Here is a 27,468-nt window from a genome sequence, read left to right on the forward strand (position 1 = left end):
CTAGTGGAGCAATCCTGATAGTTACACACTCTTTGTTTGAACACATGAGATTGTCATCAGGAGCTCTCTGTGTGTTCGATCTGCTTTCACTGATCACTGTGCGTAATGGCGCAGGGCACACTGAGTATGTACTAATAGTATGTACTCTTTGGAGCACCCAGGGGGCTATTCAAACAGGCCAACTAGTAACATATCACTCCTGAAAATGATCTTTGGCTTTTCACGTGAGGTAAATCTGCCCTACGATTGGATTTTGGAAAACCATGTCACGGTGAACCAATTCTGATTGGACACTCACATTGCGCACATCATCACACAGCTTCTATGAGGAGTACAAAGATGGCCGATGGCTGGCTCGAAAGTCCGCGGAGTTAACTTTTCATCAAAAAAGTAAGTTTCTATCTCATATCATTAAAAAGTTATTTCAAATTTCAGAATCAGAATCAGAATGAGAATTCTTTATTTGTCATTGTTCCTCAAGGGCTCAACGAAATTCAAAAGCAGCTCTGAGAAAAAGTGCAACAAATAATGCATAATGCATATAAAAGTTATAAAAAGACATAAAAATGTGAGGTTATAAAAAGACTATTACAGTGGGGTTGAGGCATTCAGGGCAACAACAGCTCTTGGAAAGATTTAGTAAAGCTTGGTCTTAGCCGTTGTATACGACGGCGTCTGCCCCAGAGGGTTAACAGAAAATAAAAGGGTTGAGTTCTTCTAAAACTTGTTGAGGTCAACGGTTCTAAACACATTCTGGATTCACACACCATTTCAATTCATTATAGAAACTTAACATAATTTATTAACACCCTAGAAAAATGTCAGCTACCTTTTTTGTAATAAACGCTACCCAATCCAGAGCCCATGGATCCCCAGGGGCAACACGCTAATTTCTATTTAACTGAATTGCAAATTAAGATCCTCACTAATTCCTATGAATCTGCAATATTTGATATGGATCAAATGATGAATTTTTACTTCCCCCAAGTTTTGTTGTGTTCACACTATGAGAAACACATTTCTATGGTCACAGAAATGTGAAAAAAGTAGTTGCAGATTTCAAGTTCAATTTAATTTACACTCACTCAGTATAAGATAAGATGTTCTTGTTACACCAATCGAAGTACAGCATGAGCAGATAGCAATATTTTTCTTCTCCTTCAGATATCTCTTGATGGAACCTGTGGTTAAAACATGTACTTAGATTTAGGCTGTTAGTGGCCATTTGATGATACCATTTTCCCATTGTGGTCCTGATTTAGAAAAAGAGAAAGAATAAGAAAAAAAGGATAATCCCAGCTGGTGTGTGCACATGCATCCAGCTCACTGCCCAACCCATGAACCACAGCTGCTGGACTTTCTCAGCTACTTCCAAAAGCCACATCTCTCTCCGATCATCTCCACTATTTTGGCATGCTCCCATGAAGGCTCCACTGGCAGTTCCTCACAAAGTTCTCTCATGATTCTGGCACATTCGATAGGAAGCCCATTATCTTGTGGAAGTAACGTATTCCAACTTTTTCCAATGCAAGAAATACATCCACATGTTCAGGCAGCCTATAAAAACTGTTGTGGAGGAGTTTGAGATACATGCACACACCCAGTGAAACGATTGCCATGGAGACATTCCATGTACGCATTCACAGCGGTAGTTATAACAATGTTAAAACAGGGTGCTGTGACACATACAGCAGAGTCAGCACATGTTAGGACCCAAAATCCAACAGACTCTCTCAAGAAATTAAATAAGTTTCCGGGTGAAGTTTGTCCTCTCCTCTCTGTACTGATCACTGAACCTGGTGGCGAGCAGCACTCGTGCACAATCACGATCGATGAGGTGATGATGAGATGAGATTTATTGTCATTGTCATTACACGAATGCAACAACAACAAAATTGCGTGTACGCTTCAATTACCTCACACAAAATGCAGCTATTAATCCACAATTATTACTAGTTTACCGTAATAATGGCACACATCAGAATTAAAGACAGCATATACATTTGACATTGTTTATGTGCACTAAACTTGAAGCAGTCTGTCATCCGAATTGAGGCAAAGTGAGTGAAGGCTGCTGCAGGAAGGGCCCGCAACACCCAATCATGACCACATGTGCACGGTTAAACTCACAATCATGACTACTTTGATGATGTGTTGTTGAATGGCAAGTTAAAAACCGTGTAAATGTCCTTAAGTCTTGGTCGAGATCTATGCTCTCCAAGTTTCACTTTTCAGTGTAGGATTAATGGAGCCAGATGCTAGATAGATTTTAGCTGTAGTGAGTGAATCAGTGAGTCTGTAAAACTCCTGTAAGCAACTGCATAAAAACTACTGCATATTTGACTCTGAAATTTTGGGTTATGATAGACACAGGAGGGCACCAGAGAACCTCTTACTTTGGGCCATGATGGAATGTTTGGTAACACTTTATTTTACAGTACCCTTAATACATAGTACCTACCACACTTAGTACAATGTATTAGTCTATGTAATAATCTGCAATTACTTGTACTCAGTTGTACATCCATAATGGAATAATGGGTACTAGTGCTTTGTAGGTACATAATGTAATAAAAGAGTATTGTTACAAATGTGTACTAAGAGATTGTTGGTACATATAGTAATAACACATTCTTGTTACAAATGTGTATTTACACATTACAGTTACATGATGTAACAAGATGTACTAGTTGCATGTACTTATATTTGTTTATTCAAATGTATTAAAGCTCTAGTTACCAAGGTTGCCTTGCATTGTACTACACACTAACTACATTGGGAAGGTTTCTCCCCTATACGTATGTACATCACATAACATTGTGTACTTACATTAAAGAACATTCACCTGTTGTGGCCCTACCTCTTGATACATGTCCTTAATTTTCAGATTTGGTTGGGTTATCGCATTACCATCACTCAATTTACCCCCTGTACTACATGTACTGTCGTCATTTATTACTTTTATATACAGCGGACCTAGCACTGTAAAATAAAGTGTATACTCTCTGTAATTACATTATAATAACCAGAAATTACAATGACTACAGCTCTTGAGTTGGGCAAATCAAAACTGCTTTATTACCTAGTATAGTACATGTAGTAATGGCTGTTGTATTTTGTTATTACCTTTAAATGATATTTATAATATATATATATATATTATTATTATTATTATTATTATTAAATATTATTATAATAATATTTATGACATTATTTGAATTGATATGATTCCTTCTTTGTGTTCTCTAATGCCATATACCAACACAGTGCAGAGTAGCTACCTAAACTCTGTGAGTGAGATAGAGTATCTCATCAATAGTTTTACATCCTCATTGAAGACAACTTTGGATGCTGTAGCTCCTCTGAAAAAGAGAGCCTTAAATCAGAAGTGCCTGACTCCATGGTATAACTCACATACTCGCAGCTTAAAGCAGATAACCCATAAGTTGGAGAGGAAATGGCATCTCACTAATTTAGAATATCTTCACTTAGCCTGGAAAAAGAGTCTGTTGCTCTATAAAAAAAGCCCTCCGTAAAGCTAGGACATCTTACTACTCATCACTAATTGAAGAAAATAAGAACAGCTAACTGATCATCTGCAGAGGAATGGTCTATTTGAAGAGTTTCAGTCAGGTTTTAGAATTCATCATAGTACAGAAACAGCATTAGTGAAGGTTACAAATTATCTTCTTATGGCCTCAGACAGTGGACTCATCTCTTTGCTTGTTCTGTTAGACCTCAGTGCTGCTTTTGATACTGTTGACCATAAAATTTTATTACAGAGATTAGAGCATGCCATAGGTATTAAAGGCACTGCGCTGCAGTGGTTTGAATCATATTTATCTAATAGATTACAATTTGTTCATGTAAATGGGGAATCTTCTTCACAGACTAAGGTTAATTATGGAGTTCCACAAGGTTCTGTGCTAGGACCAATTTTATTCACTTTATACATGTTTCCCTTAGGCAGTATTATTAGACAGCATTGCTTAAATTTTCATTGTTACGCAGATGATACCCAGCTTTATCTATCCATGAAGCCAGAGGACACACACCAATTAGCTAAACTGCAGGATTGTCTTACAGACATAAAGACATGGATTACCTCTAATTTCCTGCTTTTAAACTCAGATAAAACTGAAGTTATTGTACTTGGCCCCACAAATCTTAGAAACATGGTGTCTAACCAGATCCTTACTCTGGATGGCATTACCCTGACCTCTAGTAATACTGTGAGAAATCTTGGAGTCATTTTTGATCAGGATATGTCATTCAATGCGCATATTAAACAAATATGTAGGACTGCTTTTTTGCATTTGCACAATATTTCTAAAATTAGAAAGGTCTTGTCTCAGAGTGATGCTGAAAAACTAATTCATGCATTTATTTCCTCTAGGCCGGACTATTGTAATTCATTATTATCAGGTTGTCCTAAAAGTTCCCTGAAAAGCCTTCAGTTAATTCAAAATGCTGCAGCTAGAGTACTGACAGGGACTAGAAGGAGAGAGCATATCTCACCCATATTGGCCTCTCTTCATTGGCTTCTTGTTAATTCTAGAATAGAATTTAAAATTCTTTTTCTTACTTATAAGGTTTTGAATAATCAGGTCCCATCTTATCTTAGGGACCTCATAGTACCATATCACCCCAATAGAGCGCTTCGCTCTCAGACTGCAGGCTTAGTTGTAGTTCCTAGGGTTTGTAAGAGTAGAATGGGAGGCAGAGCCTTCAGCTTTCAGGCTCCTCTCCTGTGGAACCAGCTCCCAATTCAGATCAGGGAGACAGATATCCTATCTACTTTTAAGATTAGGCTTAAAACTTTCCTTTTTGCTAAAGCTTATAGTTAGGGCTGGATCAGGTGACCCTGAACCATCCCTTAGTTATGTTGCTATAGACTTAGACTGTTGGGGGGTTCCCATGATGCACTGAGTGTTTCTTTCTCTTTTGCTCTGTATGCACCACTCTGCATTTAATCATTAGTGACTGATCTCTGCTCTCTTCCACAGCATGTCTTTTTCCTGGTTCTCTCCCTCAGCCCCAACCAGTCCCAGCAGAAGACTGCCCCTCCCTGAGCCTGGTTCTGCTGGAGGTTTCTTCCTGTTAAAAGGGAGTTTTTCCTTCCCACTGTCGCCAAGTGCTTGCTCACAGGGGGTCGTTTTGACCGTTGGGGTTTTTTCCATAATTATTGTATGGCCTTGCCTTACAATATAAAGCGCCTTGGGGCAGCTGTTTGTTGTGATTTGGCGCTATATAAATAAAGTTGATTTGATTTGATTTGATTTAAATACAATGGATCAAGTACTGTAAAATAAAGTGTATCTCTTCTATACTTACATTGTACTACAAACCTCATTATCATGACCAAGACCAGACGGGTGTTAACTATACAGTAAGTGTACTATATGACCCAGTATACTACATGTACTACAGACAGTAGTACTGTATTATTTCCTTTAAATACAATGGATTGAGTACTGTATGTTGGGGAAAGTGTAGTGACACGGACCCACAACAGGGGGCGCAAATGAACGGTCAATAGATGAGCCAAAAGGTAACAATTTAATGTTGTGAATGTGCACAACGAATATACAGACAATCTCAGAATCTGATAGCAGTCAATATACAAAGGTGACGTGTGGGCAGGCTCGAGGATAGAAGACGTCTGTCCTGAGAAGAGCCGGAACCACACGATTTCCGCCGCCACCGAACCTGGTGAATACTGGAGCCGCCAAGTCCCGAATTCCCAGGTGATCACCGTCTCCGACTGTCGGATCTGGTACTGCTGGCGAGGAGCACAAACAGTGAGATGTGGGTGTGTGCACACCAAGTAACAAAAACAGTCAGAAGGTGGAAAGTCACCTCCACCTCTAATCACACACTCGTGCAGCTCCTGTTAACCACTTATCTGGTTGGGGTGTGAAGCAAAGCCGTTGCTGATCACACCAAAACACCAATCCCACAGATAAGGCAACACCCACAGGAAAACGGCTGCAAAGAAGTTCAGACTATAAAGTCAGTGTTAAGTTCAGATACAGCAGAAAATATTACCTTCACAGGTAGATGATATCTCGGCAGCGAGGTGGAGATGACATCCGGCTTTTATGGAGTGATGAAATGATGGGTGACAGCTTTCATGAGTTGATGTGTGACAGCTGTCACTCCCGATTGTGTCCGTGGCGGCAGCGCCCTCTCGTGCCTGAAGCCCGCACTTCAGGCAGGGCGCCCTCTGGTGGTGGGTCAGCAGTACCTCCTCTTCTGGCGGCCCACGCAACACTGTAAAATAAAGTGTATCTCTTCTGTACTTACATTGTAACATCAAACCACAGATTACAATGACTAAAGGTAACATCAAACCACAGATTACTGTGCCAGTCTTTAACATGGCAAATCAAAGTACCTTATTACGCAATTTACTACATGTACCACAGACTGTAGTACTTTGTTAATACCTTTAAATACATTGGATTGAGTACTGTATAATAAAGTGTATCTCTTCTGTACTTACATTGTAAAATCACACCACAAATAACAATGGCTACAGATCTTACATATGGCAAATCAAAAGTACATTTTACTCATTTTACTACATGTACCACAGACAATGGATTGAGTACTGTAAAATAAACTGTATCTCTTCTGTACTCACATTGTAACATCAAACCACAGTACTACAGTACATGTAGTACAGGGGGTAATTTGAGTGATGGTAATGCGATAACCCTACCAAATCTGAAAATTTGTAACAAACACATTTGTAACAAGAATGCATTATTATTATATGTACCAACAATCTCTTAGTACACCTTTGTAACAATACTCTTTTATTACATTATGTACCTACAAAACACTAGTACACATTATTCCATTATGGATGTACAACTGAGTACAAGTAATTACAGATTATTACATAGACTAATACATTGTACTAAGTGTGGTAGTTTACTATGTATTAAGGGTACTGTAAAATAAAGTGTTACTGAATGTTTTAAAATGCTCAATGACTGTGGTATAAAATAACGACACAGAGCACTAATAAGTTGTTTGTGAAGCCTTACTGCTAATCATAGGGTCCTGGACCACTGCTGCATAAAGTCACTGTTGCTTGTTTGAAATAACAATTGCGGAAGTCATCCTTTGAAAGAAGTGAAAGATCTTTATACACTGAAGTATCCTTAATATACTTTTCATTTAGATTTAAATTAGATTGCATAAAATGGCTATAATCTGTATTTTGTCTTTGGTTGTGTTTGTGTAATTCTGTATTATAGAAAACAATATTTTCAGTGATAAGAATATTTGAGTTGAAAGATGAAACATACCATTCAATGTCACCCATACAATGGGAGAAAAAATTAATCTCACTTGACATACAATCCACCAATCAAATGACAAAGATCTGTTTCGGTGTCATATAATGTTAAACCGTCACAGATGGAAAAGGGCTTATACAGCATAGGGAAATATTTAGTCTGATGTACAGCTATGTGAAAACAGTTGCAGAAGCAGAGCTTGAGACCAGTGGTATGGCCCCGTCACACGGCATACGACGTTTCCTGAACGAAGGGAAAAAAGTCACAAATTATTGAGAAAAGGTGAACGAACAAGCTTTATCACCGAATATAGCCTGTGAATCAAGAGCACAAAAGGGATGAAAGAGGAACAAAATGAAACTGAAGCGAACGCTGATCTCTACGCTTTAAACAAAACGCGCTTGAAGCCACTGCCGGAGCAGTGTGTGTCTGCATCTCTGTGTTCCAGGACTCAGCTCTGGGATGGAGCTCTACAAACAGACGCGTGTTATCCGACCCATAGTGGAGATCTGTGCGCACGTCGGTGGATCTACCTGCTCTGGTTCCTCATCCAGAACAAAACAGGAATCATGTCCATCATTAGAATCCTCACTGTCTGGTTCAGACTCTGATGACACACTGCACGCTCTGTCTTGCTCCAATTTAAAAAAAAAAAAACTGAAGCGCTTGCTCAACATTCATAAGATGCCTCATTTTTACAAAAAAAAAACACTACCACACTAACCACACACACTACTCCACCAAACGTATACACACTGCAAACACGCCAAATATTTTTCAAATCTCTCAAATACCAAAACTCTAATAGCTGTCTTTACAACTGAAATGTGTGCATACAAGACAGAGGGAGAGAAAGAGAGCGAGAGAAAGAGAGAGAAAGAGAGAGAGAGAAAGAGAGAGAGACAGACAGATAGAAAGGGTGAGAGGAGGGAGAGAGAGAGAGAGAGAGAGAGAGAGAGAGAGAGAGAGAGAGATAGCGCTGTCTGTCTCTCTGCCTTTTTTTTCAAAACCCTGGTGTTTCTGATCATGGGCGCTGTGGCTGTGTGATCATGTAGTCAGTCACACACACGCGCGCGGGTTTGCTTACTAGTTCTTTAATGTGTGCACACAGTCGCGTGTACCATGCTGCACCAGTTTCAGTGCTATTTTCTGCCTCTGTGGAAGTGCGCTCTGTTCTCTACTGCATGGTGTGGTGCGGCTCAAAAACAGAGTCATTTAACATTATTACTATTATTATTTATTTTCTTTTTTTATGCAGCGAGTGCGCATTTATTTTAGAGTCACAGCTCTTTTCAGCTTTGATCAGACTGATCAATCAGGGTGTTTGATGAGCGCACCAACATGCAGCGAGTGAGCGTTTATTTTAAAGAGTAACAGCTCTGATTAGACACACACACAGAGAGAGAGAGACAGAGAGAGAGAGAGAAAGAGAGAGAGAGTGAGGGAGGGAGAGCGCGCGCATGAGAGAGCGCTTTTATTTTATTTTAAGGAGTCTGATAGAGGAGAGAGAGCGGTTTTATTTTAAGGAGACTCAGACTCCTCAAAAATAAAAACTACTCTCTCTCTCTCTCTCTCTCTCTCTGTCTCTCTCTCTCTCTGTGACAGGAAGTGCACACGAGAGAGCGCTTTTATGAAACGATGCGACACAGTGAAACAGTCCTCATATAATTAGTCCAGTATGATAAAGTGAAGCAACGATCTTGCAGTATTTATAGCTCCAGAAGAACAACAGGGAGATGTGAAGTGGCGCACAGAACCGTGTTGCAGCATGAGCAGGCTCACAATAGTGGACAGTAGTACGGCGCTGCGTGTACTCACGTGAAGGCTCCATGCTGTGCTGTACGCTGAAGAAAATTAAACAGGTTTAATTTCTTCCATTCTACGCGTGTAGCCCTCAACATACTGCTGCGTATTGAGAAAAAACTCCTCATGAAGTGGGCGGAGAGCTGCTCATTACAGCGTAGATGATACGCTGTAATGAGCAGCTCTACGAATATGCCACTGTGACAGGCCCTTCAGTTCCACAGAAATGAATCTGATCGCACTCCTGCTATGCCCCCCTGCTGCGAACAAATACACAGTCATGAATGATCGTGTCGGCAGTCAGCAACTCCACAGAAACAAGGCTGATCGCGCTCCTGCAAAGCCCCCCCACCCCCGCGAACAAATACCCAGCGATCAAGGGTCACTTCCTCAAAACGTCTGACGTGTCAGATTGAAAGGGCCAGCAGGCATTTCTCTCTGCACAGGCTGGAGGACAGCAAGCCCTTCAGAGTTTATGGACACAATGCTGAGCTCTGTCTGGACCTTTTGTGCAGCAACTCTCTCCTTTGGTGCGTGCAATGCTGGAACAACAGCATAATCACAGACTGCTGTGCACTGGCGGAGGAAGCTGTGAAATTCTTCCTGGCCAGCCAGCACCACGGCATGACCGCAGCAGCACTCGCTACATCACATGCAGCGGCAGAACCTCCACACCGCACACAACAGCTCCGCCGCAGAGGAGCTGCATCTCTCCACCACAGCAGCACTCACAAACTGGCTTCTGCACTGTATGAACATTCAGCTGATCGAACGAAGTCAAATTAAACATTAACGTTACATAAACTCAGCAAATGATAAGAAACCATCAACAGCTACAGCAAAATGAGGTTCCATGACAAAATCCCAACGGAAAAAATCCAAACGGACAAAATCCCAGTGGACAAAATCCCAACGGACAAAATCCCAACCCCTTATTACAAAAGTAGTCAAAATTCCAGTCTCATGAATAAATATAAATAGAAATTATATATGTATAAATATAAAATAATAACACATATATACGAGGTCTGTTAGAAAAGTATAGAACCTTTTTATTTTTTTCAAAAACCATATGGATTTGAATCACATGTGATTGCGTCAGCCAAGCTTGAACGTTTGTGCGCATGCGTGAGTTTTTTCACACCTGTCGGTTGCGTCATTTGCCTGTGAGCAGGCTTTGAGTGAGCACTGGTCCACCGCGACGCGCAGGATTCCTCCGCTCCTCTTTCCATGACAAAAACTCCTGTAACAGTGGAATGTGCCGTTCATTTCTAAACTGGACGCTGTCTTGATTCGGTATGTCGTCTGACTAGCACAGGAATTGCAGAAGACGTGGACATCAGCACTTTTTCGGCACATTGAGACAGACGTGCGGAGGAATCCTGCACGTCACGGCGGAGCCGCATGGCACAAAGCAACGCTGTGATGAAGCCTCACAGGACATGTTGGGGCATGTCCAGCTCATGCTCAATTTCTGGGATATTCACACGACTGAAAAGCAACCGGAAGCCGTCTGAAAGCCACCTGAAAGCCATCCTGAGAGACCAACATGGAGGTGGTTTTGTCCTGAGCCATGAGCGGCACGGTGGCACATTCATCCGCTTGTTCTTCCATGAAAAAAACTCCTGTAACAGTGGAATGTGCCGAAAAATTGCTGATGTCCACGCCTTCTGCCTTTTTGTGAAAGTCAGACGACGTCCCGGATCAACAAAGCCTTCACGTTGGAAATGATCTGGTTGTTTCAGCGGGGTGCCAGCCTGTTGATCGGCGCTCGGAGCGCGGCATGCTCTCAGACGCTGTGGGCGGTCTTTAAACCGTCTGGATCACTCCTTAATCTGTGTAATCCCCATAAAATCGTCACTGACAGCCATATTAATTTTCCGAATGGTGTCCACCTGGAGGTCTCTCACAGTTTCAGGAAAAAATTGATGCAGCAAAGCTCCAAATCATTCCGCCATTTCCTTAATGACGAGAGGGGTGGACCAGTGCTCACTCAAAGCCTGCTCACAGGCGAATGACGCAGCCGACAGGCGTGAAAAAACTCACGCATGCGCACGAAGGTTCAAGCTTGGCTGATGCAATCACACGTGATTCAAATCCATATGGTTTTTGAAAAAAATAAAAAGGTCTGATACTTTTCTAACAGACCTCGTACATTCAAAATATTTTATTTATAGTTCATCGCACACATTTAATTACATTTTTTTTATACTTTCAAATAGAATATCACAGTTACTTTAAACAGCTATGGTGTCACCTCAGCACAATACTCAATACTTTGAAAAAGCTCAGACCTTTTAACAAGTGAAATGAGTCTTTGGAATGAGACTGGGATTTTGTCCACTTTTGTAATAAGGGGTTTTTGTCCGCTGGGATTTTGTCCGTTGGGATTTTGTCCTGTCACCGCAAAATGAAATAAGGAGGAATTGAGGTTTTTGACAGCATTCGTTCAAATTTTTTCAACAGTTTAAAAATCCTGATGAAGTACCAGCTGCAGGAACGAAGCTGCGCAAAGGTTAAATGAAAGTCAATGAAAGTCCAAATTTATTTTTTCGTTTGGGCTTCGTTGCCCTTCTTTAACTGCTGTGTGACCGGGCCTTAAGATTGTCATTTCTTCTTTCACTTCGTGTTCCTCATTGCTTTTTTGCCGCTCACTATGTTCCCACATTATGTGCTTCTATTGTGCTCATCCAGCTCAGCTGTATTACTTAAAAAACAAACAGCAACAAAACTATAATAAAGTGAGTCAGACCTCAGTGGATAAAGGAGAACTTGGCATAAACCAGTATTATGCAGTCACGCAGATGTTTTTGCGTAACAAGGCCGACATTTGACTCACCCATCAGGTTCATATGATGGAGATTCTTGTCCTTGTAGGCACACCCCATACAGCCCCATTGAGCAGATTGCTTTTTGGGTAATGGAAAAGCCCAGAGCCGCAACCATCCGTCAGTCCAACGACAACACACGTGCACACACACACACACACACACACACACACACACACACACACACACACACACACACACACACACACACACACACACAAGTGCACAGAAACACACACACATTTGCAGTCACATACGCTGCTTGCAATCTGTGCTGTTCCAACTTTGCAGCTGGAGCATGACCATAGGTTTTATAGCTCAAGCACAGCGAGCTTCACTACATTTTTCTTCACCTTTTCTTGCATCTCATGATGAGCACCAGTGAGCCTCCTCCACAGTGTGCCTCCTAATAGCTATGTTTTTGACAGGTCATGTCTTGACCAATTCTGAACACATCCTTCACTGCATATTGCTGAAACACTAAGGTGCATGGAACTGTTCAGACTCACAAAGTAATTGTGAAATGATTGTTTATTTAACATGCTTAAAGCTACCCTATGTACGATTTACGAGTGTTTATTGGCAGAAATGGAATATAGCATTCATAAACATCGGTATTTTAATGTATAATTACCTGCAACAACAAATCAGTGCTCACAAAATGGGTTACTGCCCCAATTGAAAGAGTTCAACTGTCTTGGGGGTACTGTTCACAAGTGGGGATAAGACAGAGCGTGAGATTGACTGATTGGGGATGTATGTGAGGTCCTGCAAACACTGTACCAGACTGTTGTGATGATGAAAGAGTTGAGGCAGAAGGTGAGACGCTCAGTTTACCAGTTCATTTATGCTAATATCCTCACTTGTCATGAATTAAATATTAAAAGCGAAACATAGAATGCAAACTTTGGGCAGCATGACTAGGGATGGGTATCGAGAACCAGTTCCTTTCGGGTATCGATAAGAAATGATTCGATCCACCGACATCAATAAGCTTTTTGCTTAACGATTCTGTTATCGGTCCTTTAGAGTGGCCGTTGTTTTGGGGGGTGTTTGTCAGGAAAATGATAATTTCTCTACATTGATTACAGACCCTGCAGCGGGTCCGTAATCAACTTTTCTGCAGCTGCCGCTTTGCTTTGAACCTTGAACCAAATGAAGCAGTGGTTCGCAGATTGAAGCAGTGCTTTGATCTATTGCTTCGTGTATTCTTTCTTTTGCTTAATTTTCCCCCGCTAAAACCCTAAAGAGCATACGTCTGTGAGTATTATTTACCTTTTTTATGTTAAACCGACCTGGTATGGTGTTCTGAAACAGTTGATAGATGTATTTTATAACTTAAAAACGGGAGCGATGCTAACACGTTTCAATGTTAAAAGTTAGCATTAAGCAGTTGCAGCTGTCATCATGATCAGGTGCATTTGTTTTCAAATTGTAATATTTTTTAAATTAATTTTTGTTTATATATTAATAATCTAATGATTATTATATACAATATATGAGGTCTGTTAGAAAAGTATCGGACCTTTTAATTTTTTTCAAAAACCATATGGATTTGAATCACGTGTGATTGCATCAGCCAAGCTTGAACCTTCGTGTGCATGCGTGAGTTTTTTCACGCCTGTCGGTTGCGTCATTCGCCTGTGAGCAGGCTTTGTGTGAGCAGTGGTCCACCCCTCTCGTCTGATTTTTATTGAGAATAAATGTCTGAATGATTTGGAGCTTTGCTGCATCAATTTTTTTCCAGAAATTGTGAGAGACCTCCAGGTGGACACCGTTCGGAAAATTAATATGGCTTTCAGGGATGATTTTATGGGGATTACACAGATTAAGGAGTGCTCCAGCCGGTTTAAAGACTGCCCACAGCATCTGAGAGCGCACCGCGCTCTGAGTGCTGATCGACAGGCTCAAACCCAGCTGAATCAACCAGATCATTTCCAATGTGAAGGCTTTGTTGATTGTGGACGTCGTCTGACTTCCACAAAAAAGGCAGAAGACATGGACATCAGCACTTTTTCGGCACATTCCACTGTTAGAGGAGTTTTTTCATGGAAAGAGTAGCGGAGGGATGCGCCACCGTGCCGCTCATGGCGCGGCACAAAACCACCTCCGTGTTGGTCTCACAGGATGGTTTTCAGATGGCTTTCAGATGGCTTCCGGTGGCTTTTCAGTTGTGTGACTATCCGAGAAATTGTGCATGAGCTGGACATGCCACAACATGTCCTGTGAGGCTTCATTACGGCATTGCTTTGCGCCATGCAGCTCCGGCACGACGCACGGAATTCCTCCGCACGTCTGTCTCAATGTGCCGAAAAAGTGCTGATGTCCACGTCTTCCTCAATTCCTGTGGTAGTCAGAGGACGTCCCGGATAAACACAGCGTCCAGTTAGGAAATGAACGGCACATTCCACTGTTACAGGAGTTTTTTTCATGGAAAGAGGAGCGGAGGAATTGTTTTTTACCACTTTCTTCCCTGAATATGTGAAATCGTGAGTCACTTTTGTGCAGATTAAAGTTACTAACTGGGACTCCTGTCTTGTTGCGAGAAAGAAATGAGAATCGTCCTCCGTTCTGTTCACACAGCTCCAAATGCTGCGCGGCTCTCTGCTGAGTCAAGTTAGAACAATAGAGTCCAGTCGGAATTAATAACTTCAAATCGAAATAACCGTTTTGTTTATTTTTATTTACTATGTCCAGAGATCAAGGATACAGTGACCAATTTCATATTTATTTACTTTAAGACTCAATGAAATACATAGACAACTTGTAAAGCCTACTTTTAGTACAAAATTCACGAGGTATCAATAAGGGAATCGATAAGGAATTGGATCGATAAGCAGAATCGATAATGGCATCGATATCGATAAAATCTTATCAATACCCATCCCTAAGCATGACCCTCCTTGGCACAGGCCAATATTTCATAAAGCATAGTGATGACACACCAAGAGGATTATGCATCACATTGATCAGTATCACGCGTTGCTTTGGGAGGAAATAATCAGCAGCACGGCCCCTGGGCAGACCAGCAATTCTCAATGCATACATGACATAAATGATAGAAAATACAAATTACTTTCATAAATACCTGGTGTGTCTGTGAGGTAGGAATAAATATTAGGGGCCAGTGGTTCAAAATATTTAATCTGGATCAAAATGATCCGTATTTGGAAATCCCATTTTTTGCTATCCGTGATCAGGTAATTCATCTTACTTTTATGTCGGTGTTGCCGACAGAACAGTCCCCACTGATGACGCGGTTCACGGATTAACACCTTGTTTCTGCTGCAAACTGCACTCCGGTCATCATCTATCTCAATGCCAGATATCTGAAGCTTTTGTACAACAATCATTTCCACATAAATTCAGCATTATTTCATCATAAAAGGTGGCAGAAGCGATCAGTGCACCGCGGCTAAACGAGCTGCTAGCTGATGAATTCACTGCACATCGGTCATTTCAAAGCGTCATGGAATTTCGTCGAGTTTCTGCTTAAAATGCCCTCCTTTCTGCTTAAAACTGACTTTAGAATTATTTACAAGGTTTTACCTTTATTATCTGACGGTTAATAATCTCATTAATCCATTTGATTGCTTTGGGTGAAGAGACTCCATCTCTGACGTGCTGCTGTGGTCCAAAATGATATGAAATGATGAATGCGCAGATGCAAAAGGCGGACCGATTTTTAGGGACGGTCCGTTCAATCTGCGACACCGGTTTTTCAAAGCAACATTAGACTGGATCACCCTGATCCAGATACACAGTTTTCAAGATTACAAATCCGGATTACCAGTGCTCTAAATGGGACAACATATTACAATGTGGGCTACCAGCAATGTAAAGAACAACAGGTAGAAGAGTCAACAAGGGGTCACTTTAAGTGTTTTTTTATTTTGAGACAAAACACAAAAAATAATATATACATCCACTTCTGTTTATGATTTCTTTTATCTGAGACACAAAACCTGAGCCAAAAATAACAAATATACATAAACAAATACATTGTGGATATTTTGAAAAGTCTTAAATTCAAAAAAGGCTAAATGTCCAATAGTCAACAAATAAAGGGTTCTTCATCCGAGTAGGAGAGACCAGAATTTTCAATCCCTGCTTTTAGGAAGCAGATCTGAAGTTTTGACCTGGTTTGCTGCAGTTTGGCCAACTTGATTTATTCCTCTGCCAGGAGTATCTGTGCTTCTGCTCTTCCAGTTTCTCATTTAAGGACTAATTCATATGCATCATTATTATTTGGCAAAGGACTCTTCAAGCCTCTTTTCTGAGTTCCTGTGACTGGTGGCTCTACCAGTGAGGATCCAGGTTGTTCTTCAGTAATAGGGCTGAGATCCAGAATAAATGTTTCCTCTGCATTAGGAGGATTTGGCTCACTTTCCTCTACAATTGTAGGCTCACCATCCCCGACAACACCTTGAATCCCATGCAGAGCTTTAGAGTTCTCACCTCCAATATGCCCAGAACCACATCTGTGTATTCACCTTTCTTAAAGCGTTTGTTGTATGTTTCGGTGTGAATTTTTTTGCTTCAGCAAGGTCCTTTGTGGCTCCATCTAAATTTCACCTGCTCCAAGGTCCTCTTTTGGCTAGACCCCATTGCATTCACATTCTGGGTGATTTCCAACCTAATGTCTTTCTTCCTTTTGTTCATCACCATTCCACCCACAATAGAACTTCCTACTATTGAGGCATAATGGCGCTTTACACCCTCCAGCAGGGCATGGGTTTCTGCAACAGTGAAATTAGGTCCTTTTGAGTCCATGGCTCCACCTCATCTGTTGTTGTGAAAATAGTATTTATAGGGCTTGGACATAATTGACTTTATTGATCAGAAGCCAAAACACATCAGCTGATGAGTGGGCAGGTTTTTGACAGCCATATTATATTAAGCCTTTCTCAGAGGACTTACAGAGAGGCACTGGCATGGCAAGTATTGTCCATCGCTACCACCATTTTGGTGGAAGAGGATACTGTCAAAGGGTGTATGTTGAGCGTGCAAACCACTGGAGCAGTACACCACTGAGAACTGTATGCTCACTTTTGCTTTGGGAATGCTGATACTAAGTTGATTGCAGACCTTGTCAGGCCAAAACTTCAACGGAGAACCCAAAGGAGTCCCAGTCAGTCTGTGGAAGAACACGTCCTCATTGCTCTGTGCTTTTATGCATCTGGGACTTTCTACCAAGTTGTTGATGACAATATTGGAGTGGACAATATTGGAGTGATGTAGTGAAAGCTGTGTCAGATGCATTGGTCAGCATGGTCAGTCAGTTTGTTTCACTTCACTAGGAAAAGTTATGGGCTTATGTGGCTGTAATTGGAGAAATTGTGCACAGTGCAAGCTTTGCATTTTGCATCACTACTCTTAGCTTCATAGTGGAGTAGAGCAGAGAAGGATTTTCTTTCACCAAAACAGATCAAATCCAGGCTTGCATCTCAGATGTACCTTCTGGCAATTTGTAGCTAAACTTTCAGGTCTTCTTTTTAAGAAAATCCTCCTCTATACCACTTCATCATGAAGATGGATAACTGGTGATACAAAATGTAAAGCTTGCACTGTGCATAATTTCTCCAATCACAGCCACGTAAGCCTATAACTTCTTCTGGGTTGTCTGGGTGTCTTGGTGGCTTTCCTCACTCTTCTACTTCTTGCGCAGTCACTCAGTTTTTGAGAACTGTCAACTCCATGCAGATTTACCATAGAGTGTCATATTGTTTGTATTTATTTGTAACTGATGTAAATAAAGTCCGAAACATATTCAGTGGCAGCTTTACCAGCCTCGTCCACAACTACCACAAAAGACTCCAAGCTGTCAGTGATGTTAAAGGGGGCAATACACAGTATTAACAACAGGGGTATGTAAACTTTGGATCAGGTTCATTTGGGTAGTTCTCTTGTCATTTTGATTTAAAAAGAGGAAACACAGTTGTTTGACAATAAATGGCTTCACCCAACCACTAACCGTGAGTGAAAAAACAAGTTTTTGTGTTGTCATTCATATTCTCTTAAAAATGGCCAAAAAAGCAAAAATTCTGCCCGGGCATGTAAACTTTTGAGCACAAATGTAGTTGTATGATCCTGTCTCCTGTTCAATTTGTCACATTCTCATAGAACACATTTTTTCTTACAGTTACTTTGCCTTTCCTTATACAACCCCTGGCAAAAATTATGGAATCACCGGCCTCGGAGGATGTTCATTCAGTTGTTTAATTTTGTAGAAAAAACAGATCACAGACATGACACAAAACTAAAGTCATTTCAAATGGCAACTTTCTGGCTTTAAGAAACACTATAAAAAATCAAGAAAAAAAATTGTGGCAGTCAGTAACGGTTACTTTTTTAGCCCAAGCAGAGAGAAAAAAATATGGAATCACTCAATTCTGAGGAAAAAATTATGGAATCATGAAAAACAAAAGAACGCTCCAACACATCATTAGTATTTTGTTGCACCACCTCTGGCTTTTATAACAGCTTGCAGTCTCTGAGGCATGGACTTAATGAGTGACAAACAGTACTCTTCATCAATCTGGCTCCAACTTTCTCTGATTGCTGTTGCCAGATCAGCTTTGCAGGTTGGAGCCTTATCATGGACCATTTTCTTCAACTTCCACCAAAGATTTTCAATTGGATTAAGATCCGGACTATTTGCAGGCCATGACATTGACCCTATGTGTCTTTTTGCAAGGAATGTTTTCACAGTTTTTGCTCTATGGCAAGATGCATTATCATCTTGAAAAATGATTTCATCATCCCCAAACATCCTTTCAATTGATGGGATAAGAAAAGTGTCCAAAATATCAACGTAAACTTGTGCATTTATTGATGATGTAATGACAGCCATATCCCCAGTGCCTTTACCTGACATGCAGCCCCATATCATCAATGACTGTGGAAATTTACATGTTCTCTTCGGGCAGTCATCTTTATAAATCTCATTGGAATGGCACCAAACAAAAGTTCCAGCATCATCACCTTGCCCAATGCAGATTCGAGATTCATCACTGAATATGACTTTCATCCAGTCATCCACAGTCCACGATTGCTTTTCCTTAGCCCATTGTAACCTTGTTTTTTTCTGTTTAGGTGTTAATGATGGCTTTTGTTTAGCTTTTCTGTATGTAAATCCCATTTCCTTTAGGCAGTTTCTTACAGTTCGGTCACAGACGTTGACTCCAGTTTCCTCCCATTCGTTCCTCATTTGTTTTGTTGTGCATTTTCGATTTTTGAGACATATTGCTTTAGGTTTTCTGTCTTGATGCTTTGATGTCTTCCTTGGTCTACCAGTATGTTTGCCTTTAACAACCTTCCCATGTTGTTTGTGTTTGGTCCAGAGTTTAGACACAGCTAACTATGAACAACCAACATCTTTTGCAACATTGCGTGATGATTTACCCTCTTTTAAGAGTTTGATAATCCTCTCCTTTGTTTCAATTGACATCTCTCGTGTTGGAGCCATGATTCATGTCAGTCCACTTGGTGCAACAGCTCTCCAAGGTGTGATCACTCCTTTTTAGATGCAGACTAACAGGCAGATCTGATTTGATGCAGGTGTTAGTTTTGGGGATGAAAATTTACAGGGTGATTCCATAATTTATTCCTCAGAATTGAGTGAGTCCATATTTTTTTCCTCTGCTTGGTCTAAAAAAGTAACCGTTACTGACTGCCACAATCTTTTTTTCTTGATTTCTTATAGTGTTTCTTAAAGCCACAAAGTTGCCATTTGAAATGACTTTAGTTTTGTGTCATGTCTGTGATGTGCTTTTTTTCTACAAAATTAAACAACTGAATGAACATCCTCCAAGGCCGGTGATTCCATAATTATTGCCAGGGGTTTTACAATTCAAAGACTATATCAAAGAACTCCTGTTTTTAATTTTTCCCTCTTCACGAACACTTTTAAATTTAACTTGCCCCATTTTCTCGGATTTTCAACATTCAATATTTTCCCCACATGATGGACAGAATGTGACTTTCTGCAGATGTACTTCTTGCACCTCGCACAACATATACTTGTTTTATTGTCATCTTGATAGGGACAGACTTGGCATCTTTTGCATTTCTTTGCACCTGTATCCAAAGGATCCATTATGGGTTGGTCAGATGCCCTTCCCTGGACCTTTACGATGAAAGCTGCAGCTGCTGGGGATCGAGCTGGCCTGGCCCAGTTCTGGATCTTGGGATTGATGAGTGCTTTGCTTAATTCTTCCAGGAAAAGTCGACGTCTGTACAGTTTGCTGGCATTCCACTGCTGGTTGATCTCAATCCACAGCACATACAGTAGTGTTCAGAATAATAGTAGTGCTATGTGACTACAAAGATTAATCCAGGTTTTGAGTATATTTCTTACTGTTACATGGGAAACAAGGTACCAGTAGATTCAGTAGATTCTCACAAATCCAACAAGACCAAGCATTCATGATATGTACACTCTTAAGGCTATGAAATTGGGCTATTAGTAACAAAAAGTAGAAAAGGGGGTGGTCACAATAATAGTAGCATCTGCTGTTGACGCTACAAACTCAAAACTATTATGTTCAAACTGCTTTTTTTAGCAATCCTGTGAATCACTAAACTAGTATTTAGTTGTATAACCACAGTTTTTCAGTTTTTCTTTCTTCACATCTGCGAGGCATTAATTTTGTTGGTTTGGAACCAAGATTTTGCTCCTTTACTAGTGTGCTTGGGGTCATTGTCTTGTTGAAACACCCATTTCAAGGGCATGTCATCTTCAGCATAAGGCAACATGACCTCTTCAAGTATTTTGACATATCCAAACTGATCCATGATACCTGGTATGCGATATATAGGCCCAACACCATATTAGGAGAAACATGCCCATATCATGATGCTTGCACCACCATGCTTCACTGTCTTCACTGTGAACTGTGGCTTGAATTCAGAGTTTGGGGTCGTCTCACAAACTGTCTGCGGCCCTTGGACCCAAAAAGAACGGTTTTACTCTCATCAGTCTACAAAATATTCCTTCATTTCTCTTTAGGCCAGTTGATGTGTTCTTTGGCAAATTGTAACCTCTTCTGCACGTCTTTTATTTAAGAGGGACTTTGCGGAGGATTCTTGTAAATAAATTGGCTTCACACAGGTGTCTTCACAGGTGTCACTTACAGGTAACTCCAGACTGTCTTTGATCATCCTGGAGCTGATCAATGGGCGAGCCTTTGCCATTCTGGTTATTCTTCTATCCATTTTGATGGTTGTTTTCCATTTTCTTCTACGCGTCTCTGTTTTTTTTTTTTTTTTCCATTTTAAAGCATTGGAGATCATTGTAGATGAACAGCCTATAATTTTTTGCACCTGCATATAAGTTTTCCCCTCTCCAATCAACTTTTTAAACAAACTACGCTGTTCTTCTGAACAATGTCTTGAACGTCCCATTTTCCTCAGGCTTTCAAAGAGAAAAGCATGTTCAACAGGTGCTGGCTTCATCCTTACATAGGGGACACCTGATTCACACCTGTTTGTTCCACAAAATTAACGAACTCACTGACTGAATGCCACACTACTATTATTGTGAACACCCCCTTTTCTACTTTTTTTTACTAATAGCCCAATTTCATAGCCTTAAGAGTGTGCATATCATGAATGCTTGGTCTTGTTGGATTTGTGAGAATCTACTGAATCTACTGGTACCTTGTTTCCCATGTAACAATAAGAAATATACTCAAAACCTAGATTAATCTTTTTAGTCACATAGCACTACTATTATTGTGAACACTACTGTAGGAATTGTATACAGACACGTCCCCAGTGTTGTAGAAAACCACCAAGGGCCAACGGGCAGTCTTGCGCTGGCAGCTATATGTTGCTGTGAGTTGTCAAGATTGTCAACTCCCCCTTTGGTGGAGATGTAATCCAGGATCACCTGTGGCTTCATGTCCTCTCTCATGCTCAGAGATGCATCTATGTACATCGTGCTCATCACAAGAACATTCTTGTTTCTCTTTGAGCAGTAAGAAACAAGTGTTGTTTTCTCTGTGAAAGCAAATTTTGAAGAATGCAGAGGTCTTGCTTGCATCTTCAGAATCTCACGAGGAAGTTCTGGCTTATTTTTTCTGAATGTTCCCAACACAGTCAGCTTTCTCTCCTGAAGTTCATCTCCAAGACAGTAGGAGGTAAAGAAGTTGTCACATGTTATGTTATGACCTTGCAGCCCTTCAGTCATCTCCAATACCACACTCATTCCCTGATTCTTCTCAGGTGCTCCTCCAGGTCACTTTCCAGCATATAGCTTTCCATGCATAACTGGATTTTGCATCACAGGCTGCCCATATTTTGATGCCATATTTCGTAGGCTTGTTTGGTATATACTGTCGGAAAGGACAGCGTCCTCTGAATGGAACGAGGCGCTCATCAACAGTGACATTGGGGCCAGGATTATACAATAAAGGCAGGATTTCGACCCATTTATCCCAAACATCTCTGATTGCTGGAAGCTTGTCTCTCTCTCGTCGTCCAGCTCTGGTGTCACGGTTGTCAAATCAGATCACAAGAGATCATGTGAAATGTCTCCAAAGATGTTGCTCGGAAGATTTTCCTTCTATTCTCTTAATTCCATAAACTTGCAGTTGCTTCACCCTTTGACCTGTGTACTCCAGCTAACACCAGAATTCCAGTGTAAGCATGCAAGTCAACTGGATCCAGTGGCTTCCATTTCTCTTGAAAAACATGCCCCCCCTCCAAGTTCGTCATGTCGAGGATTATCTTCTCTATGGGTGGGGATATGAAGAGCTGAAATGCTGATTCAATATCATCAATTCTTGTTACAGTAAATCTTGTTGTACCAGGAGTCATTTTGATGACATAAGAAGATGACAATCTGCCTCGACTTTGGTGTGATGATGTTGACCATTTTATTTCACCATCTTTAGATGTCCATGTCCCCTGTGTGGATGACGATTGTTGCATTTCTTGGTTTTCATCTGATGAAGGGACACCGGCAGACTCGTCCTCTGAATCCTCATCATGGGAAAATTGACAATCTGGTTCATCAATAGCATTGTCCTCTGGCTTTGAAGGATCCTATGTCTCTGAAATCTCTTCCTCTGCATTGCTATACCAGTTCATAAGCTGCAACAAAACTTCTTCAGATATAAATCGTCTGGAGCTCATTTTTGGTGTATTTCCCAAAGAAAGGGCTTGGAAACAGTGACAAGAACAAGTAAGAGAAAGTCCCTCTTCTACCACACCTGGTTCTGAATGGCTATTCAGAGGCAATCAAAATAAAGTAGATCAAAGAGACATGTTTATTTTGGATTTGAACAGCCACTTTGTGTCTGGGTCAAAATGACCCACAACATCATCTTTGTATACAAACTCTGTGCAGACACTCCACAACACATCAAAGTGTTTAGATTTTACACAGCAGTTCATGACCCTAGATGATAGTCATAAAATTTCACTGGAAAAAAGTGAGGATAACCTGCACTTTGGCCAACACAAAAATTGAAATGGGTCAAATTGACTCGTAGCATAATACAAGGGTTTTAAAAAGTGGTGCAGAAGCTTCAATTCAGTTTCACGTCAATGTTCAATTTTTTGGTCTTGTTTTTTTTTTTTTTTGTATGCATGCTTAACAGGGACTTTTCTGACTTTCTTAAAGTCAGAATACAAGCTTGAACAGAAAGCTCAAACTGCCAGTCACTCTGGTACTGCCACATTCCGATCTAATGGCTGCACTTACATATGAAACATAAGAACAGGTACATAAGAAAAGATTAATCAGATAAATGTCATAGTTAACTCTAACAGTTAATCGCAAATTAATCGCACATTTTAGTCTCCGCTTTCAACATAAGAAAATGATAGGCATGCTTTGCGCAAATGTTTTTATTGCAAACCACAACATGATGTGTTACAGTTATTCAAATCTGAAGTAACTATCAATAAACGGATAAAAAATGCATTATATTTAGTCACAAAAACAGACCCACAAAACAGGGTGATCTAAAATAAAATGGCAAAGTGCTTATTATTGGGAACTTGAACTTAGCATATAATGCTGTTAAACCCGTTTTCTTAAATTTAATTAGAACATACTAACAGTCAGGCTGTACTGCACTTATCAACTCAGCTTCCCAACAGGTAAGCCAACCTAAAAGTGTTGCAAATCACAACATCATGTGTTACAGTTATTCAAATCTGAAGTAACACTATCAATAAACGGATAAAAAAAACGCATTATATTTAGTCACAAAAACAGACCCACAAAAACAGGGTGATCTAAAATAAAATGGCAAAGTGCTTATTATTGGGAACTTGAACTTAGCATATAATGCTGTTAAACCTGTTTTCTTAAATTTATTTAGAACATACTAACAGTGAGCCTCACTGTTAGTAATCAACTCATCTTCCCAACAGGTAAGCCAACCTAAAAGCCTACTTATTTTTTTGCTTTGAGCCAGTTACTTAAACAGACAAGTATGTTGACATTTTCAGATAACAGGGAAGCTCGTTTTTTCTGAACAACATGTCCAGACAATGAAAACAATCTTTCTGATGGTACTGATGTGGCAGGTGTTGCTAAGTACTTGCGCGCAAGACAGGCCATCTCACTGTGTGATGCTTCATGTGTGAACCACCATTTCTGGGGAGAGTCCTCTATGCCAATAGGAGGCTCTGCCTTGTAGCGCTCTGTACAACGTTCAATATTGTCCTCTTCTTCATCAGATGAAGAGTCATGTGCAATCATGAGAGCCAGTTTCTTCGTAGCTGGCTCAGAGGTGAATTTTTCATCCTGTTGTGCATTCATCTCCATCTCTTGGAGCAAGGTGCGGACAGTTTCCCACACTTGAACTCTGTCAGGTTTGCTGAGACACTTTAGGTCCTTAAACCTGGAAATTAAGTGACATGAAATTAGATCAAACAAGCACAGGTAAAGGTATGATAAAAAAAAAAAGTAGGATGACAGTCTAACCTTGGGTCAAGTGCTGTCGCAACTCTCAGCCATGTGATATTGGTCTTCTCCTTGCGATCATTCATTTCTGCTGTGAAGGTTTCCTTAAACTTCACCATATAAGCTGGGTCTTCCTCATTGACATCCATCACCCGGGACAGATGACATAATGCTGGCAGCACCACTGAGCAAGAAACAAACTTCTCTCCTCCCAGAAGTTCAGACACATACCTGCAATAATATAAAGAAACTCCTTAGTGTTGTAATTCACACATTCCCACACTCAAACACATGCAGACACCAGGCAAACAGCTTACAGTAATAGGAGGGAACAGGAAAGGTATGTCACACACAAAGACATGAACACAGCCTACCCACACACACATAACCACACACATTAACTTTTCTATTGACATATATACTTATTATGGTTATTAAAGAATCAGATGGGCCTATACACACAAAATGATAAAAAAAAAAAAAACCTGCACCGCTCCAACGCAGCCTCAAGCTTCTTCAGTTTCTCCAGCTCAGCAGCCATCAGCATGGGGATGCTCATAGAGTGTAGGGCCAGTGCATCTCTCAGAGGTGCAGCATTGCGCTGGACGCGCTTTATCATTTCCAGAGTACTATTCCAACGTGTACATACTTCCTGTTTGAGCGGCTCTTTTTTCTGATTGTGTGTGAGTTGTTGCTGCTCAAGCTCTATAGCATTTGCTGGGCTGTGCTTGAAATGTCCCACAAGTTTTCTGCACTTTGCTAACGCGCTGTCAAACGGGCTATTGTGGAGAGAAACGGTGACTGCTCGGTGCACACTGTGTGCGATACACGGCATGTGTTCGAAGGGGAGCTGCCTGGACGCAGCGATCATGTTACGGGCACTATCCGTGGTCAGGGAGACAACTTTATGCTCAATGTTCCACTCTCTGGCTATTTTCATGAAATGTTCTGCAGTAGTGTCAGCAAAGTGTCTCTCCTGTCTTCAGAATAGTTAAGGCATGTGACTGAAGCTTCCACTGTGGTGAGAAGTAATGTGCTGTGACTCCAAGGTAATTCTCGTTACTGAGGGATGTCCAGTAGTCTCCCGTTAGCGCAACTGTATTTGTCTGTCCCAACGTCTGCTGTACCTTAAACTTCTCAGTTTCGTGCATATTCTCTATGCGGCTTATGACAGTGGCTCGGGAAGGAGCTTCGTAGGTCTAGTCGTTCGATGCGATGCGAATAATCTCAGTCAGACCCTCGTCTTTGACAATGTTAACAGGCCTGCATGAAGTGGCAGTCCATTTGGCTATGGCTGCTGTAAGTTTGTTTTTAGTTGTGGCATCCATGTGCCTGCGCCGAAACTCATCCATTTTCATCTGGTTTTCTCGTGGAGGAGGCGGCGGAGGCTTTGCATCTGCATCTGCGGTGTGCTTAGCTAGCAAGTGGTATTTTAAACCAGACGTGCTACAATGGTAGCTCAGCTCACACCGACAATATGCGCAGATAACTTTGGTCTTATCAAACCACCCATCCTCCAGTCTTTTAAAGCTAAATTTTCCATTTAAGATGTTGCCTGCAACGTTCCTTGTTCATCTCTCGCTCGACAGCTAGACAACAGTGTGCGCTGTTATGTAGCTTCCTGTTTACACCGGATCCCGCCGTGCGTTAATCTCGCGATAAAAAAATTAACGCAGTGAAAATTGTTCCGCGTTAACTCGTTAATAACGCGTTATTTTTGACAGCATTAAAATTAACCCATCAGTGCCATTTGGCACCCTCCGGTCAGAATAGGAGGTAGGAGAAAAGGCTGGGTTTTCGAGTGTCAAGGGAGCAACCACTGATTCCTCTTTTTTCCACTGCAAGGGCTCATTCTAACATAGAAGTAGAGAGATGGAATGCCAGCTCCTGATCTCGGGGGCTGAGGTTGTGCCGCGCATGCACGAGAGGAGTTTAGGTTTTTCACTTCCAGTCTTTTGCTTTGTAGCCTGCGCTTCAGTCACATTATTATAAGTATTATAAACACAGTATTATAAACTCTAATATTCTGGGAATTGACAATATCAAACATCTCAAAATAAAGTTAAGGGTTTTGATCAATTAATCTGAATAATTTATAGAGCCTTACATTTTGTAGCCTTACATTTTGCCACAGTAGATCTGAGATGGATCTGCATGTTAATTTGGCACAGGTTTTACACTGGATACCATTCCTGATGCAAGTCTGTCTTACATGGACAATGGGCAGCATTGATCTTGATCCAGTGTTGCAGACCGAATGTCTGAAATGACGCATGTGCAGATGCAAAAGGTGGGCTGAATGTCAGCCCACCTTTTGCATCTGCACATCCATCATTTCAGACCTCAGCAGCACATCTGAGACACTCTCTTCACCCAAAGCAATCAAATGGATTAATGGGATTATTAACCATCAGATGATGAAGGTAAAACTTCTTAAATCATTCTAAAGTCAGATGTAAGCAGAAATGAGGCTGTTTTAAGCAGAAATGAGGCAAATTTCCCCGACACTTTGAAATGCCGACACGCAGTGAACGCATCATCTAGCAGCTCGTTTAGCCGCCGCTCTGATCACTTAAGTTGCCTTTTAGGATGAAATAATGCTGAA

The 27,468-nt window shown here is 41.0% G+C and overlaps 1 protein-coding gene and 1 long non-coding RNA gene across 2 annotated transcripts in view; both read left to right on the forward strand.

Moving 5' to 3' along the window:
* Positions 1 to 27,468, forward strand: part of mctp1a (multiple C2 domains, transmembrane 1a) — a 606,655-nt gene that overhangs the window by 229,134 nt on the left and 350,053 nt on the right. The gene's annotated exons all lie outside the window — the stretch shown is intronic.
* On the forward strand, positions 260 to 15,146 carry LOC117510362. Its single transcript, XR_004560692.1, has 3 exons — positions 260 to 271; positions 5,659 to 5,660; positions 15,063 to 15,146. It is a non-coding gene; the product is annotated as an uncharacterized LOC117510362 (long non-coding RNA).

Source organism: Thalassophryne amazonica, chromosome 5, assembly GCF_902500255.1.
Source record: "Thalassophryne amazonica chromosome 5, fThaAma1.1, whole genome shotgun sequence".
Lineage (NCBI taxonomy): Eukaryota > Metazoa > Chordata > Actinopteri > Batrachoidiformes > Batrachoididae > Thalassophryne > Thalassophryne amazonica.